This window comes from Dasypus novemcinctus, chromosome 16 (assembly GCF_030445035.2).
Source record: "Dasypus novemcinctus isolate mDasNov1 chromosome 16, mDasNov1.1.hap2, whole genome shotgun sequence".
In the NCBI taxonomy this organism is placed as follows: domain Eukaryota; kingdom Metazoa; phylum Chordata; class Mammalia; order Cingulata; family Dasypodidae; genus Dasypus; species Dasypus novemcinctus.
The window spans coordinates 28,804,926-28,820,631 of NC_080688.1; the positions used below are offsets into that span (position 1 = coordinate 28,804,926).

The window sequence follows — 15,706 nt, forward strand, 5'->3', positions numbered from 1 at the left end:
ATTTATTCCAATTGGGGTATGATGAGCTTCTTAGACATAAAATTTTATTTCTTTTGTGAGAGTTGTGAAATTTTCAGCTATTGCAGCAGTTTGGCATTATTTATGAATTCCAAAAATAGATATTGGATTATGTTTGTAAACTGGTTTGTTCCTCTGGGCATATTAGATTGTATTGGATTCAGAAGTTTCACTTTCGCTTGATTAAATTATGATTAAGGCTTTGATTGGGCCACATCAGTAGGACATTGAGACCCTACCCCCTTGTGGGCAGGGACTCACAGAGAAAACTGCATGGCAGAGCAGACAGTAGAGTTTTGATGCTGGAGTTTTGAGCTGGTGCCCTGGAAAATAAACACACAGGAGAACAACACAGAGAAGCAGTACATGAGGGAAGAGAGAAGGCTGCATTAGACACACCAGAAGCCCTGGAAAGAGAGATGAGCCATTTGCCTGACAGTTTATGGTGGCCTTGTGGAGAGAGCAGAGCAGCTGAGCCTGGAGAGAAATGATCCCCAGGAAAGAGATGAAACTTATCCCAGCCTACAGCTGATATTGGAAAAAGCTGGGATGACAGAGCCTTAAGAGTCAGAGGAGGTCTGAACCCTCACAGAGACTGGCAGCCATCTTGCTCTAACATGTGGCAACAGACTTTGGTGAGGGAAGTAACTTACACTTTATGGCCTTGTAACCTTCTACCCCAAATAAAAACCCTTTATAAAAGCCAGCAGATTTCTGATACTTTGCATCAGCACCTCTTTGGCTGACTGATACAGCTATTATTTCCTCAAATATTCTTTCTGTCCCTTTCCCTTCTCTTCTTTTTCTGGAACTCCCTTGACGCATATATTGTTGTGTTTTGCTTTGTTATTCAATGCCCTGAGCCCCTGCTTACCTCTTTCATTTCTTTTCTCTCTGTGTTCTTTGTTTTTTTTTTAAAGATTTATTTTTTATTTATTTCTCTTCCCTTCCTGCGCTCACCCCCCATTGTCTGCTCTCTCTGTCCATTTGCTGTGTGTTCTTCTGTGTCCACATATTCCTGTCAGTCGCACTGGAAATCTGTGTCCCTTTTTGTTGCATTATCTTACTGCATCAGCTCTCCATATGTGCAGCCCCACTCCTGGGCAGGCTGCACTTTTTTTGCACAGGGCAGCTCTCCTTGTGGGGCACACTCCTTGCATGTGGGGCTCCCCTATGTGGGGGACACCCCTACGTAGCATGGCACTCCTTGTGTGCATCAGCACTGCGTGTGGGCCAGCTCACCACATGGATCAGGAGGCCCTGGGTTTGAACCCTGGACCTCCTATATGGTAGGTGGATGCTCTATCAGTTGAGCCAAATCTGCTTCCCTCTCTCTGCGTCCTTTTCTCCCTTCAGCTCTTCTGTCTTTGGTAACACTTATTCTTTCTTTTGTCATTATGTGTCTGCTCTTGTATGCCTCTGGTGTGTTTTGTGTTTTTTTAAAGTTTTTATTTATTTCTCTCCCCTTCTCCCTCCTCCCCCTTCAGTTGTCTGCTCTCTGTGTCCATTTGCTGTGTGTTCTTCTGTGTCTGCTTATATTCTTGTCAGCAGCACTGGGAATCTGTATCTCTTTTTGTTGCATCATCTTGCTGCTTCAGCTCTCTGTGTGTGTGGCGCCACTCCTGGGTAATCTGTACTTTTTTTCATTCTAGGTGGCTCTCCTTACCAGGCGCAGTACTTGTGTGTGGGGCTCCCCTATGCGTGGGACACCCCTGCATGGCACAGCACTCCTTGCGTGCATCAGCACTGCGCATGGGCCAGCTCATCACACGGGTCAGGAGACCCTGGGTTTGAACCCTGGACCTCCCATGTGGTAGGTGGACGCTCTATCCGTTGAGCCAAGTCTGCTTCCCTCTGATGTGTTTCTGATCTCACCTATTGTGTCTTTCATTCCCCTTAACTCTGTTACTTTTTTATTCACGATTTCAAATTCTTCTTTGTGTTCACTCAGTTTCTTTTTGATGTCATTTATCTCTTTAGACACATTGTTTTTAAACTCATTAATAGTTGTCTCAAATCCTGCATCTCTTCTGGGGTTTTGATATATTCCTTTCCTTGGACCATGTTTTCCATTATCTTAGTATATCTCATAATTTTTTGCTGATGTGTAGGCATCTGAGTAGGATCATAGTTTACTCAGATGCTCAATTTCTTTCTCTTTCATAGGGATTTAGTTATGGCAGGTTGTGTCTTACTGCTGCTCTTTGATTCTTAGTTCAACCTGGATTGTTAGGATTGTTCCTGTTAGTTGCTCAAAACTGGGTTCTGGACCCAGTAATCAGTTGCAGACCTGCTTCCTAGGGCCTTGGGGAAGGGAGGGTATAAAGGCTGGAAAAACCTCTCTTACTTACTTTTAATTTTCTCATGTGCACTTCCTTGGTCCACCAGCAGATAGCGTTCTTTGTAAGCCTTCTCAATTCTATGCCTGATTGGAGTGTGTTTGCTGCAAACAGATTGGGTCAATGGGATAGAGGTTCCTTCCTGGAGTCTAAGAGCCTTGTAATTCAAACTTTCTCAGAGACAGTTCTCCAGCCTTCTCTGGCAGCTCCCTCCCTTCTCTTGAGTAGGAAATAATCCCACTTCCCTCTGCGTACTCAACAGTCAGTGCCAGTTAGTAGAGAGGGAGATTGGGAGGTTTGGATCTCTTTAGTCCTTGATCTCTTTAGTTCCTTGCCAGCTCCCAGACAAACAGTGGCACAATTCCACCTGGTGGGTGTGGAAGGGCTAGTGGGACACAGCAGGCCAAATTTTGGGGTCAAGAGCTGAATCACCCTACACTGTGTCCTTCTATCTCTTTTTTCCTGGGGAAGTGGACCCCTGTGACCCTCTCTTTTCGTAGCTGCTTGCCAGAGGCCAGACAATTCAAAGCTGTCTGATCCAAGGGTTGGGGTGATGGGTACTAGCATCTACAGCTGCAGCTTTTACTCACAGACTTTTCCCACCCAGAGCCTTTTCTTCCCTTACCCCTCTCTCTTCTGGGTGGTGCCCAGCCTTCCCCTGGTATCGTAACCATAGAACATTTTTCTAGGCAGTTTATGCCCTGTACTCTAGCTATTTTTCTGGGAGAGAAGTGAGTCCTGCATCTCTCTAATCCTCCATGTTCCTGGAAGTTCCAAATGTTTAATGAGAATTTATTTAAGCCATTTGCTGAGGAATAAATGGAGAATTGTTTGAGGTTATTATGCATCATTAAATGCTTCCATGATAATTAAATAAAGAAGACATTTTTATATTTTAAAGTAATTTCAGGTACTTAATAAATGACTGATTAAATGAGTTTCTTATGTTGTAGGTTGGCAGCACTGGCTTTTAATCAGTGAATATATAAAGATCAAAATGCTTTTCTTTGCAAGGCATTTTCATAACCTTGAATTCCTACCAGGACTGAAATATTTAACAACCTAGAAATGAAAATTTCAAGTGAATCCAAGTAGTTTATCATTATCTTGCTTCCTGTACTTTTGCACACCGTGTCTCCTTGTGGACACCTCCAGGAATGCATTTGAATGTCCCTCCCCCTCCTCCCCCCATCACTTTCCTTTCCAGGGACTGTCATTTTTTTCTGCTTTCTGCCAAATGAGGACATTTGAAAGACCGAGTCTGGTAAGTATAGAAATTGTAAATATATACTACACAAATATTTTCTGAAGCCTGTACAGGGGTTTGTGTTTGATCTGAGAACAGGAAGATGGGGTGGGGGGAAACTGATGTAGCTGGCATTTTGTTTAAGAAGTGGCTGCTTTCTCATCTGTAAATCCTTAGACTTTGGCTATAGCTTTCTTCTTTTTGAGTAAATCTTTTGGTGCCATGTTCTAAAACTTTGTTGGTTTTGGAAGAATCTGTTTTGAAAGTGTGGTAATGTTACCGGATTTTGTCTAGGTTCTTGGCTATGCTGCAGAAATGAATTTCAAGAGCATGTCGGGTTAGTTAGGCCAGTAATTTATCCAGGCAAGGAGGGATGAGAAATGGGAGAAAATAATAGATCGTTGGGTCCCAGGTAGAGAGGAAGGGGCTGAAAAGTGGTCAAGCGGGCTGATTTACAGACTACAGTTCCCCATTATAGATTACAAATGCCCAGGTTTTATTTGCGTGGCCACATGGCAGAGTAAGAATGGGGAGGGTGGTGCGCAGAGGGCAGGAACAGGGATCCACAGGCGAGAGCGTGCACAGGCCACGAGAGAGTGAATTCCGGCCTTGCGCCTGCTTTTTGAGCCATTAATTACTCCACCCCTTTGCTAATGGCAGGGGAGGAGTTTCAGCTGTTTGCTGTTTTGATTGGTTACCCCACCCATCGATCTCCTGTGAGGGCCCAATGATGAAGTCTCTGGGGAATATCTGGGGCTTCTCCTGGCTTCCAGAGGAAATCCTGTTCTGAATGGCAGAATCTTGGGGAGGGTCTTCCAGCAGCCATCTTGGGGTTACTGATGTCCATGTGGGCTCTCTGCCAGGTTCCAGATCCATCTATTGTTTCCCTATCTTATAGCTGGCTTCAGTAATAGTAATAATTTCTGACCTATTTAGAGGATACTTTCAAGCAGGCAGGAAGATATGAAGCAAAAAGCTCTGGAGTGAACTTGGTCGAGTGTTCTAGTCCTGAGCTCTTGTCTGTTAGCTCTGTGGCCGTGGCCAAGTCTCTGAATTTGTCTGGGCTTCAGTTTTCTTTTTGTAAAACAAGGCAATTGGACTGGCCTGGATCAACATTTCAAAAACTGTGTTCCATCAAACACAAGTATTTAATAGATATGCTGGGCTTAGAAGATTTATTGTTAAGTAGGGTTATAAAGAAAATTTTGATTAAAGTTAAAACTTCTCTTTTAATTGCAGATCTCATTACCTTAAATTTGTTAAAGACTCATGAATCTCAAGGGGAAGAAGTTATGCAGGCAGCATTTCTCAACCTTATTTGGTGAACTTGAAGGTCATATATTAGTGTAAGGATTAAGATTGCTGGCTTTGGAGATAGAGCAGTTGAAACCTTGGCTCTGCCCTTTTCTAGCTACCCTTGGACAAGTTATATTCAGTTACTTCATCTGTAAAATAGGGACCCTGAAGTTTAGATAATGTATGTTATATTTGTCTCCTGAGGCTGCTGTAACAAATTGCCATAAAGTTGGTGGCTTAAAACAATAAAAATATTTTCTCTTGCAGTCCTGGAACCCTGGAGGCCAAGATTATTTCACTGTGTGAAGTCAAATTGTCGGCAGGACCATACTCCCACTGGAGGCTCTAGGGGAGAAATAGTTCCTCTTTCTTCCTGTTCCTGGTAGCTACCTGCTTATAGACTCTAGCCACTTTGCTAACGTCTTCACAGGACCTTCTCCTCTGTGTGAAACTGCCCTATACTTCTCTCTCACAACGAGACTTGAGGGCCCACGCAGATAATTCAGAACTTTGATTTTTTCCCATCTGCAAAGGCCCTTTTGCTGAATAAAGTTCCAGTAATTAGGACTTTGGTATTTTTTGGATGTCTACCATTCAACCTATTACATATGCAAAGCATTTAGTATGTTCCTTGCAAATAGGAAGTGCTCAGTCAATACTAGCAAGTCTTAGAAATTGCAGATTATGATTCAGTAATTTACAGACCCTCATTTGGTTCTTAAATTTTTTTATGGTTGTGATAGGTAAAGAATTGTTTCCATTTTATAGAAACCAAGATTAAACTTTAGAGAGTTTTTGTATTTTGCTGAAGGTCACTATATAAGTGGTAGAACCAAGATTTGCATAGGGCTTCTGAGGCTACATCTGCTGCTCTTTCCTCCTCCCAGAACAACTTTCTGTAACACAGAGAGAAGTAATCAAGAATTTCTTAGGTAGAGATTCTACTACTGGAGTGCTGCCAGCATTGTAGACCTCCTTTTACACAGCTGGCTGAGGTGGAAGATTAAAGAACATTGTCTAAAATTTATTTATGAAAGTGTAAATTACAACTGGAAGATGAGTTAGAAGTCATCTTCTAGGGTCTTTCAACGCATTCTGTTTACAAGTGAGGTTGTTAACTCTCAGCGCTGTGCAGTAACTGGCTTATAGCTACATGATTCGTAGTGGGCTTATTTTCTCCACCTCCAGCGCTGGGAAAGGTGAGACTGTGAAAGAGGACAACCTCTTTTTGTGAAGTCTGCCTTGTCTTATCTGTATATGGCTTAGTGAAGGAAATTTTTTAGTGGCTGCATTTGTGGCTTCACATGGAACTGAAAGAGAACACTGAGATAATATGATGATGTTCTGAACTTTAAAGCATCAAATGAAGTCAGCCCAAAGATAAAGCTCATAATGGATGGATGCATGAGTAATTCCACTTTGATGGTTGTCTCACAATTTAAGCATCATACGTAATGATTCATAGTGCTTAGATAACTGGTTTATCCATCAAGTGACCAAAGAATCCTGCTTTTCTTTGTCTTTTATGCATGCAGTTTGACTTTTCTCTAATGATTTTTTCAACTCTTGATTGTAATCATTGGGGCCCAGTAGTCAAAAGGAATTTTCGAAATTGCTTCTATGTATGTAGCGCTCTTGATAAGGGCAATTTGAAATCAGGCAATCAGCATTTTGAGGACCCCTGCATTCATATGAAGAGGAAGAGCAATCTGTTTCTCTCCAAGTGTTCATACCTGGAATTAGAAGAGATCATTGGTTGCCGAGTGGGACGGGGTGAGGGCCTGATAGAAAATATACCAAAATTAAGTGAGCTGCAGAATGGAAAGGAGGAATCAATCATCTCACTGTTCAGAATTTTGTGTTTGGTGCTTTTATACATTACCAAATTTTCTTTTATGAAGTTTCATACAGTAAAGACTTAGAACTTTCACATAGTGTTCCATGGTCTTAATGTTCTATGATTTTATAAGAAAGTAATCCAGAAAATATATAGAATTGCCAAAGACTCCAGCCTGCCAACATCATTCCTGTTTAAGGTTAATGGGATTTCTTCATTACAGTCTGGGAATAGACTAAAGCAGGTGGAAGTTTCAAGTGGGAATAAACTTGATAAGATACCACTGTTTTGAATGAAGTCAAGCAAAAATTGAATATGGTTGGATGGATCTAAAATAAGAAAAAAAATCCTATATATAAGGAAGATTCAGCATGAATATTTAAGTTGTAGCACTCGTAGGATTGTTAGTGTTGCTTCCTGGCTCACCTCTGAGGTTTGGCCTGTGGCTTCCATAGGAGTAAGTACAGTGTCCCATGCTTCTCCAAGGCCTTCTTTGGAGTGTAAATGGCATCTTGCACCAGGTCCTGGCAGGGGACTTTATGCAAACCTCCTATGAATTTTAGTGGTAATTAGAAAGAGAGTTTGGAGAAGATGGCCTGAGGGTGAGGGGGAAAGAAGGGAAGAGGAAGGTTGGAAGGCAGAAATCCAGGGACAGAGCACGGAAGGAACCCAGGTGGTTCTGGGCCGGCCGCTGACATTGCCTTTGAATGTGGTCCCATAGAATGGGAGTGGCCAACCCCATGGGATGGATCCTACACGTGCCGGTGAACGACTTGCGTGCACACAGCGCTAGAGTAAGATCTCACTATTTTAATCTTCATAGGTGTGGCTTAAGAAAAGTAATTCAAATGAGGATGGTGGGGAGCAGAGCTGTCGTTTATCTTTACCTAGCACATTGCTTAGTCATAAATTCTGTGAGGTAGTAGAGTTTAAACTTTGGAGGAGATTGTCTTACATACAGCTGGTAGACTTTAAGTTACTGTGCTGAACTGAATAAAGCCAACCCTGTCTTCTTGAATGTCAGTAGGGGATAATGCTTTAGAACTATTCCATTTTTCTGACCATTTACATTCAGATTGTTTTTCTTGCAAGATGGTTTTGGCTGTTTGGGGCCCCTTACCCTTCCATATGAATTTGAAGATTGGTTTTCCCATTTCTGTGAAGAAAACTGTTGGGATTTTGATTGGTATTAAGTTGAATCTGTAAATTGCTTTGGGTAGTATTGACATCTTTTTGTTTTTGTTTTTTATCTTTTTTCCTTTTTCCTTTTTTTTGTCTTCTGTTTTCTTTTTTCTTTTCATTTTTTATTTTTTCCATTGGTTATTTTTATTTTTCTCCTTTTTTAGGTATTTTTTTCTTATATAATTTAATTAATTTATTTTTGTTTCTAGTATTGACATCTTAGCAATATTTAGTCTTCTAATTTATGAACATGGAATGTCCTTAAATTTATTTAGGTCTTTTAAAATTTCTTTCAGCAGTGTTTTATAGTTCTCTATCTACAGTTTCTTTACATCCTTGGTTAAACTTATTCCTAGATATTTGATTCTTTTAGCTGCCATTGTAAATGGAATTGTCTTCTTGATTTCTCTTTTGTATTGTTCAGTGATGGTGTATAGAAACACCTCTGATATTTGTGTTAGTCCTACTGCTTTGCAGTATTCATTTATTAACTCTAGTAGCTTTGGTATGGAATTTTCAGGATTTCCTATATATAGGGTCATGTCATCTGTAAATAAGGAATATTTCACTTCTTCCTTTCCAATATGGATGCCTTTTTTTTCTTTTTCTTGCCTATTTGTTCTGTCTAGAACTTCAAGTACAGGTGTTGTATAGCAGTGGTGAAAGTGGGCATCTTTGTCTTGTTCTTGATTTTAGGAGGAAAGCTTTCAGCCTTTCACCATTGAGTGTGATGTTAGCTGTGGGTTTTTCATATTGGCCCTTTATCATGTTGAAGATGTTTTCCTTCTATTCCTTGTTTTCGTCAAGAAGAGGTGCTGGATGTTGTCTCCTGTTAAAAAGTGTTCACTCTTTCTTCTACAAAGGCAGATGAATTGGGGGGTTGACCACCCTAATCTAGCTTAGTAGAGGATTGATTACAGTTTTGGAGAGTCTCTATCTCTGGTTGGTCTCTTTCCTAAGACATGTTCTACCAGGACTTTCAATCGAGAATCTTATGTGTTCATCTCTCAATTCTGTTATTTTTCTTCACGGTGCTATCAGACTTTAGAAAACTACTGTTTTTTTATGCTTACTGCTTAACTTTTTAGCTTCTCATCTCACTAAATATCAGAGTGAAACTGATTGTGTGTTTGAGGACCTTCAAATCTTCAGTTTAGACCCTCTAGCTTCACAAAACCATGTAAATTCCATTATAGCCCTTTATCTGTGCAAATATAATTAGGAAAGTGTTGCTGCAGATCAACAACTCACCCATATGAGGTTTTGCTCTTTTTTTGGTAGTCTAAACCTTTCTAGTTCCCAGTATTTTCAGAGCTCTCTAATGCCTTTATCAGTTTAGAATTTTATTTGACTTTCTTTGCTGTTATTGGAGGAAGTCTGGTCTGCCTAAAACAATTTCATCTTAAACAGATATCCTCAATAAATGTGGTTTTTTTTTCAAATTTGAGTGTATTTTAGAAGGTCATGCCATCACAGGTCACTGCGATTTTAATTTAAGCCTTTAATGACTAGATTTGATTTAATAAGTGAATGGAAAGTATTAGTAATTAAAGAGTGAGAAGCTATGGTCTATAGAAAAATAACTCAAATTTGATAGAAGATCTTTTAGGTATAATGTTAGAGCAAAGAAGCATGCTTTATTTTAGTTTGTAAACTCCTATTGATTTTGTAGCAGTCTTGAAACTCTAATACCTATATAATTAGTGTGCTGTGATAGCACATTATTTTTATCTCTAAAAAAGCAATTGATTTCTGAGAGCCTTGATACTTTAGATAAACTTCAGAGAGACGAAGTTTAAATTTCATTGGTTTGGGAGAGATTCTTAGTACTTACTTCTTGAGTTTTACCAGGATTATATTTTTCATTCAGCGACGCAGGTCATATAAAAAGGAGGCATTTCAAAAATAAGTTAAACCCTCTTATTTACCTCCAAACACAGACTTTTGGTAGAGCAAAGATGAAAAAAAATTGTCAATAGGTAGTTAAATAATACATGGATAATATTTTAAGGAAATGAGCTCCTATTTTTGTAATCACAAAGAAACCTTACCTTAAAACAAACCATATCTTCCACAAACTAGAAGGTAGATTTGCTTTGTATGTCTTCTGTAGAAGTTATTGCATTACATCTTGCATAACTCTCTATTGATTGTAAGTTGCTCCATTATTTTAAAGACTGCTAATAAAAAAAGCAATGCTAGAAACTATCGTATGATATTTTCTTATCATTAAAAATTTACATTTTATAAAAAAGACCTTTTCTATACTTTTAAACATGTTTTTGTATTACTTATTACTCTTGTACATATTGAAAAGGGAAAACATTAACTAAATAAGTTGGATATAGTTTTTCTAAAACTTGATCACCTTTGGAGTCTGACTACTAAATCCCTTTCGACTCTGAGTCATCACTGTCTCTGATTTCCCACACAATATCAGCCTCTGTGCCTTCAGGGGTGTTAAATGTTTTCAGTGATTTCTTAAAAGAAGTAGTTTGAAATTGTCTCCGAGATTTTATTCCAAGCTGTTGGCATGCATTCTGCCCATTTTGATGGTATCATCAGATGATTTACTAACAACTGTGACTTCTTTCCTTTTTTCAAATGGTCTGCCAATGCTTTGTTGAACAGAGCATTAAAGGGTTGCAGTTGTTCTCTCCAGCCTCTAGGAGAAACAGCCAAGTCTGCACTGGGGTAGACCACGATAATTGCAAAAGGACTGTCACCTCACTGGCAGTGATTTAAGACCATCTTGATTTCATAGGTGCTGAAATGTACAAGATGTGCTTTATTATCAGTGAAATACGGTGTGCATTGGAATATATTATGGTCACTTAATATCTGGCTATGTTGTACATGATGTGTTCTGTATTTCTGGCCACAGATAGAAGTATCTTTTGTTAGACAGAATGGGGAGAAAGGATGAGTTCTGTGCACTGCTTGACAATATTTGGTATCTAGGGGTTATGGGGAAAATCATTGAGTGTCTAGGAACACAGAGAGGCACAAGAAACTCTGAAAGTGGATAACTGAAAAAATAGTAATTTCTGTTGATTTGCCTGGGAGGTTTTTGTGATCTCTTCTCAAATAGCTAACATTAGGCTCAAAGTTAGGTGCAGCAGTGCTCAGAGATGTATTCACCAAGTGCAATGAACATCTCATATTTATGGAGGAGGTTGTTATGGGGGGAGAAGTGGGGTGAGGGGGGTGGGACGTATATGGGGACCTCATATTTTTTGAATGTAACATTAAAAAATAAAGAAAGAAAAAAAATAAAAAAAACCCACAATAACAAACAAAAAACCCCACAAAGTTATACAACCAAAGTTGGCATTTCTTCCCCTCTCCCCCTGCATCCACCCCTATATGCTGTTCTCTTATTTGGTGGTTTTTTCCCCCACCAAAATCTTACTTTTTTTTGCCTTTACATCTCTCCAAATCTATTCATTATCAGTGTCATTGATTCCTACCTTTTTAAAACTTCAATTGATGCTTTTATTTTGTGACATCCCTTAATTTCCCTAAATCTATTATATTTTCTTAAATTTCAATTAATTAAAATCACTTTGTTTTGAAATTGTTGCTTATAATTTTTGAGTTATTTTAAGCTTGTTGGAAGAGCTCTAAGCTATTTCAAAGCCCAGGTTGGATTCTCAAAGCATGATATAATGAATGCTTTAGAGTAATATTGGGATTACAGTCCAAGTGCTTCTCAGTGAACAGCTTTCCTCTTGCTGTTGCCGATGCTAGTGTTGCTTTCTTGCTTCAAATATCTTTAATTAGTCTGGAGTCTCTTAGTGGTGAGTGATAGAAATCCAACTCAAATTGGTTTAAGCGGAAAAATGAAATTACTGGATCATAAAACTAAGTCCTAGGTTGGTATTGGATGAAGTATGGCTGTACCAGGGGTTTGTCATCTCTCTGGGTCTGCTGTCTTCTCTGTTGACTTTGTTCTCAGTGAAGCCCTCTTCACTTAGTGGCCTCTGCCACTCCAGGCTTACGTTCACCTAGTTAAACTCTCCCAGCAGAAAGGTTCCCTTGTTCAATATTTCCATTCAGTATCCTAGAATTGAGTCTTTTTGGTTTTACCTAGATTGGATATCTATCCCTGAACCAATTCCTCTGGCCAAGAGGGTGAGCTTTGTCGCATTGGCCTCTCTTGGGTTACCTGTCTGCTCCTGGAACTACATGACTTCCCAACATGAAAATCAAGTACCTGGACACTGGAAGAGGATCCCCGGCTGGCTAAACTTCTGACCATTCCTTATTGTCATTTTAAGCAGAAGACCTATGTAGTATACAGCGCACATAAACCCTTCGTTGTGTTGGAACAAGAGGGATAAAGTAAAGACTACAGTGCTGGATCTGGAACCAGACCCAGGGAAGTAGTTCCCTCACCTCTGCTCCAGTCTCTCAGGTCTGTAGACTAACATCACTTCCCTAGTTCAAAACCACATCAGTTGAAGTCTGAAGGGCAAGAAGCTAATCATACAATAGGTTGGGGAGTGTTTGGAGAATGTCAAGGTAGGAAGAATCCTTTCCTGGGAGTCAGGAGTCCTATAGGCTACCTTCAGCTCAGAGAACATTGGCCAGTTAATTTTCTGCTTGATCGTGAGCTTCTGGAGGAACTCTATTTGAACTTGCTTGTTAAACATTTCTCCTCTTTCATTTTTTTCCCCTAGTGTCTTTCTCCTTATACATCCCCAGTTAGATGTGTGTTGGGCCCTCTTAATTCATCCTCTGTATCTCTTACTCCTCTTTTATTCTATTAGCACTTGATCTTCCTGTACTTTATGCTATGTGATTTTCTCAGCTCTGGTTTCTAGTTTACTACAAAGTGTACTTATTTAACATACTTACAGAGAATTTCATACCACGTTATATATTTCTTTCCTAGACTTTCTATTTGATTTGCTTCTTTTCCAAATATGCTTTTATTTTGAACAGTGCTCTGTTCTTGTCTTTGGAGTCTATTTTTTCCCCTTAGTTTCTATGACAGTTTATGCATACTTGTTTTAAAGTTCCTTTAGATTTTTTCCATTAAGACTTGTGGGGTGTTAATTTTTCCATTTGCTGCTTCACTAACTCTCATGTTGGTGGGTTTCTTTGTATATTTTGTCTTTTTTTAGTATCTGATTTGAGCTTTCTGCATTGCTGAGAAGCGGTGCCTCATACCTATGTATAGTACAGGTCTGAGTTTCTGATTTCTTGGTGATTCCTTTTTATTTTTTAACCAATGTCTTAGTGAAAATGGTTTTCTTTGTGCTACATTTTAGACCAATGAGTGAAGGTTAGCTAATCCTAAAAGATGGGCCAACCTTTTCTTGGCTCTGTAGAGGGAGACAGTTTCTAGCTCAAAGCTCTGCCTTTTAGGGCAGTAGGCAGGGGATGAAAGACTTTTGAGGAGCGTGATAGAAAAAGTTTATGTTGCCTTCCACAGATTGTTAGTAGATATGGATGTTAAACGACTCTGGAAGTGAGGCCTCAGATGGAAATGAGGAACATGTTATTGGAAACTAGAGGGAAAAAAATCCAACATGTTACTGGAAACTAGAGGAAAAGGGAAAAGCTTAACGAATTGTGTCCTGCGTGGAAATCAGAACTTGGAAATGATGAACTTGGATATTTAACTGAGGATATTTTTAAGCAAGGTGTTGAAGATATCATCTGGTTTCTTCCTTATACTTACAGTAAAATGTGAGAGAAAACAGATAGATCGAGGGAAGAACTGTTAAGCAAAAAGATCTGGGACTTCATGATTTGGGAAATTTCCATATTGCACAAGATACTAAAATCAGGAGATCTGCTGTTTTCTCTGAAGAGAAAACCAAGGATGTGGCTGGTCAACTTGTTGCCTAGTGCTTGGGAAGGATCCAAAGGTCACAGTGTTGAGTTATACAGAGGGCTTTCTGAAGATATGAGGCGTGTGACTCATGGATCCCCTCAACCATCTCAGCTGAAGCCAGGATTAGAGAGGGAACGATCCAGGAGACATTTGTAAGGGAGCCACTTCTCTAAAGGAGGGAAACCATGGAGCACACATGAGACATCCACAGGTTCAGCAGAAACACTGCCAACTTGGGATAAAAGGGCCAGAGAAATGAAAGAAAGCTGTTGGATCTCATAATTTTACAGGCTGATACAACTACTCAGATGCAAACATATGCCACCTTTCATGAAAAAGAAAGGATGAATCAGAGGACAGGGCTGTGAGCCCACAGAGGGGAGGTTGAGCCACAGAGGATTACTCCTAGTCCTTAAGTCCAAATGGCGTTTGCCTGGTTGGATTTCAAAATTGCTTGGGACTGTGACTTTTCCTTTCCTTCCATGTTCACCCCCCACTTTTGAACCAGGATATCTATAATTGCCATGGTATATGTTTTAGTCTGCCAAATGGCTGCCAATGAAAGTACCAGAAATGTGTTGGCTTTTATAAAAGGTATTTATTTGGGGTAAAAGCTTACAGTTCCAAGACTGTGGAAAGTACAGCTCAAGGCACTGTAAGAGGTGCTTTCTCACCAAAGGCAGCTGCCATGTGTTGAAGCGAGATGGTGAGCAATCTCTCTTTGTTCTCTGCCTTCTTATCTAGGCTTTCTCTCTCAGGCTGCTCTGCTCTCTTCCCAATTTTAGCTGCAAGGTGACATAGGGCTTATCTGTTAGGGCTTTTCTCCTTGTAGCTCAGCTGTGGGCAAAACTGGAATCTTCTTCCACGTGGAATAATCCTTTCCCATTTTTTCTTGCATCTGGCCATTTGAGTCTGTTTATATCAGACCTAGCAAGGGAGTGGAGACTCTAATCAAGAGCCCTAAATCGATCTTACCATCTAATCTAATCAAAGGCCCTCAACTTAATCAGTCATAGGGTACCACACCCAGAGGAATAGATTAGTTTACAAACATAATCTTTCGCTTTTGAAATTCATAAAATAATTTCAAACTGGCACAATATGCCTGTGTCACCATTGTATTTTAGGAGCTAATAACATGTTATTTGAGTCTCACATGTCCACAGATGTCCACAGATGGAGAGGCTTTGTGCTTCAGAATGAATTATACCCAGAGCTTTGCCCATACCTGATTTAGATGATGAGATTTAGGAATTTTTGAGTTTATGAGACGAAGAAGAGATTTTGTAGGTGAATTGGTTCTGTATTGGGTTGAGATCTTTGGGGTGTGGTGTATTTATTTTACATGAGGGATAGATGTTACTCTTTCTGGGCTGGGTAGGCAGAATAATACCCCCAAAGATGTCCACATCCTAATCCAAAACTTTTGAATATATTATGTTACATGGTAAGAAGGAATTAAGGTTGCAAATGAAATTTAGATTGTTAATCAAAGGATTTTAAGATAAGGAGATTATCCTGGACTCTTCCAGTAGGTAGGCTCAGGTAATCACAAAAGTCCTCTAAATGTGGAAAGGGCTCTAGAATGTCAGAATGATGTGTCCTTGAGAAAGATTCTACCAGCATTGCTGGCTTTGAGGATGAATAGGGGCTGCCAAGGAATGTGGGCAGCCTCTCAAAGCTGCAAAAGCGAGAACATGGATCTTCCCTAGAGCCTCCAGAAGAGAATGCTGACACATTGGTGTTAGTCCAGAAGACCTGTTTAGAAAATTTGACCTCCATACTGTTAAGATAATTTTGTGTTAATTTAAGCCACTGTGTTTGGCTTAATTTGTTGCAGCAGTAACAGAAAACTAACACACATACTGTGTGACCCAGCAATTCCACTATTAGGAATGTAACTAACAGAAATATGCTGAACGTACCACTGAGCAAAAGACATA

At 39.7% G+C, this 15,706-nt stretch overlaps 1 protein-coding gene across 2 annotated transcripts in view; it reads left to right on the forward strand.

The window, feature by feature from the left end:
- The window catches only part of L3MBTL4 (L3MBTL histone methyl-lysine binding protein 4), a 492,971-nt gene that overhangs the window by 79,717 nt on the left and 397,548 nt on the right, over positions 1-15,706 (forward strand). The window contains exon 2 of one of the 2 annotated variants that reach the window (XM_004466967.3): positions 1,671-1,831. The exons of the other annotated variant lie outside the window; for it this stretch is intronic. The gene's annotated coding sequence lies outside the window, so the exon portion shown is untranslated. The remainder of the gene's footprint in view (positions 1-1,670; positions 1,832-15,706) is intronic. 2 annotated transcript variants of the gene reach the window in all.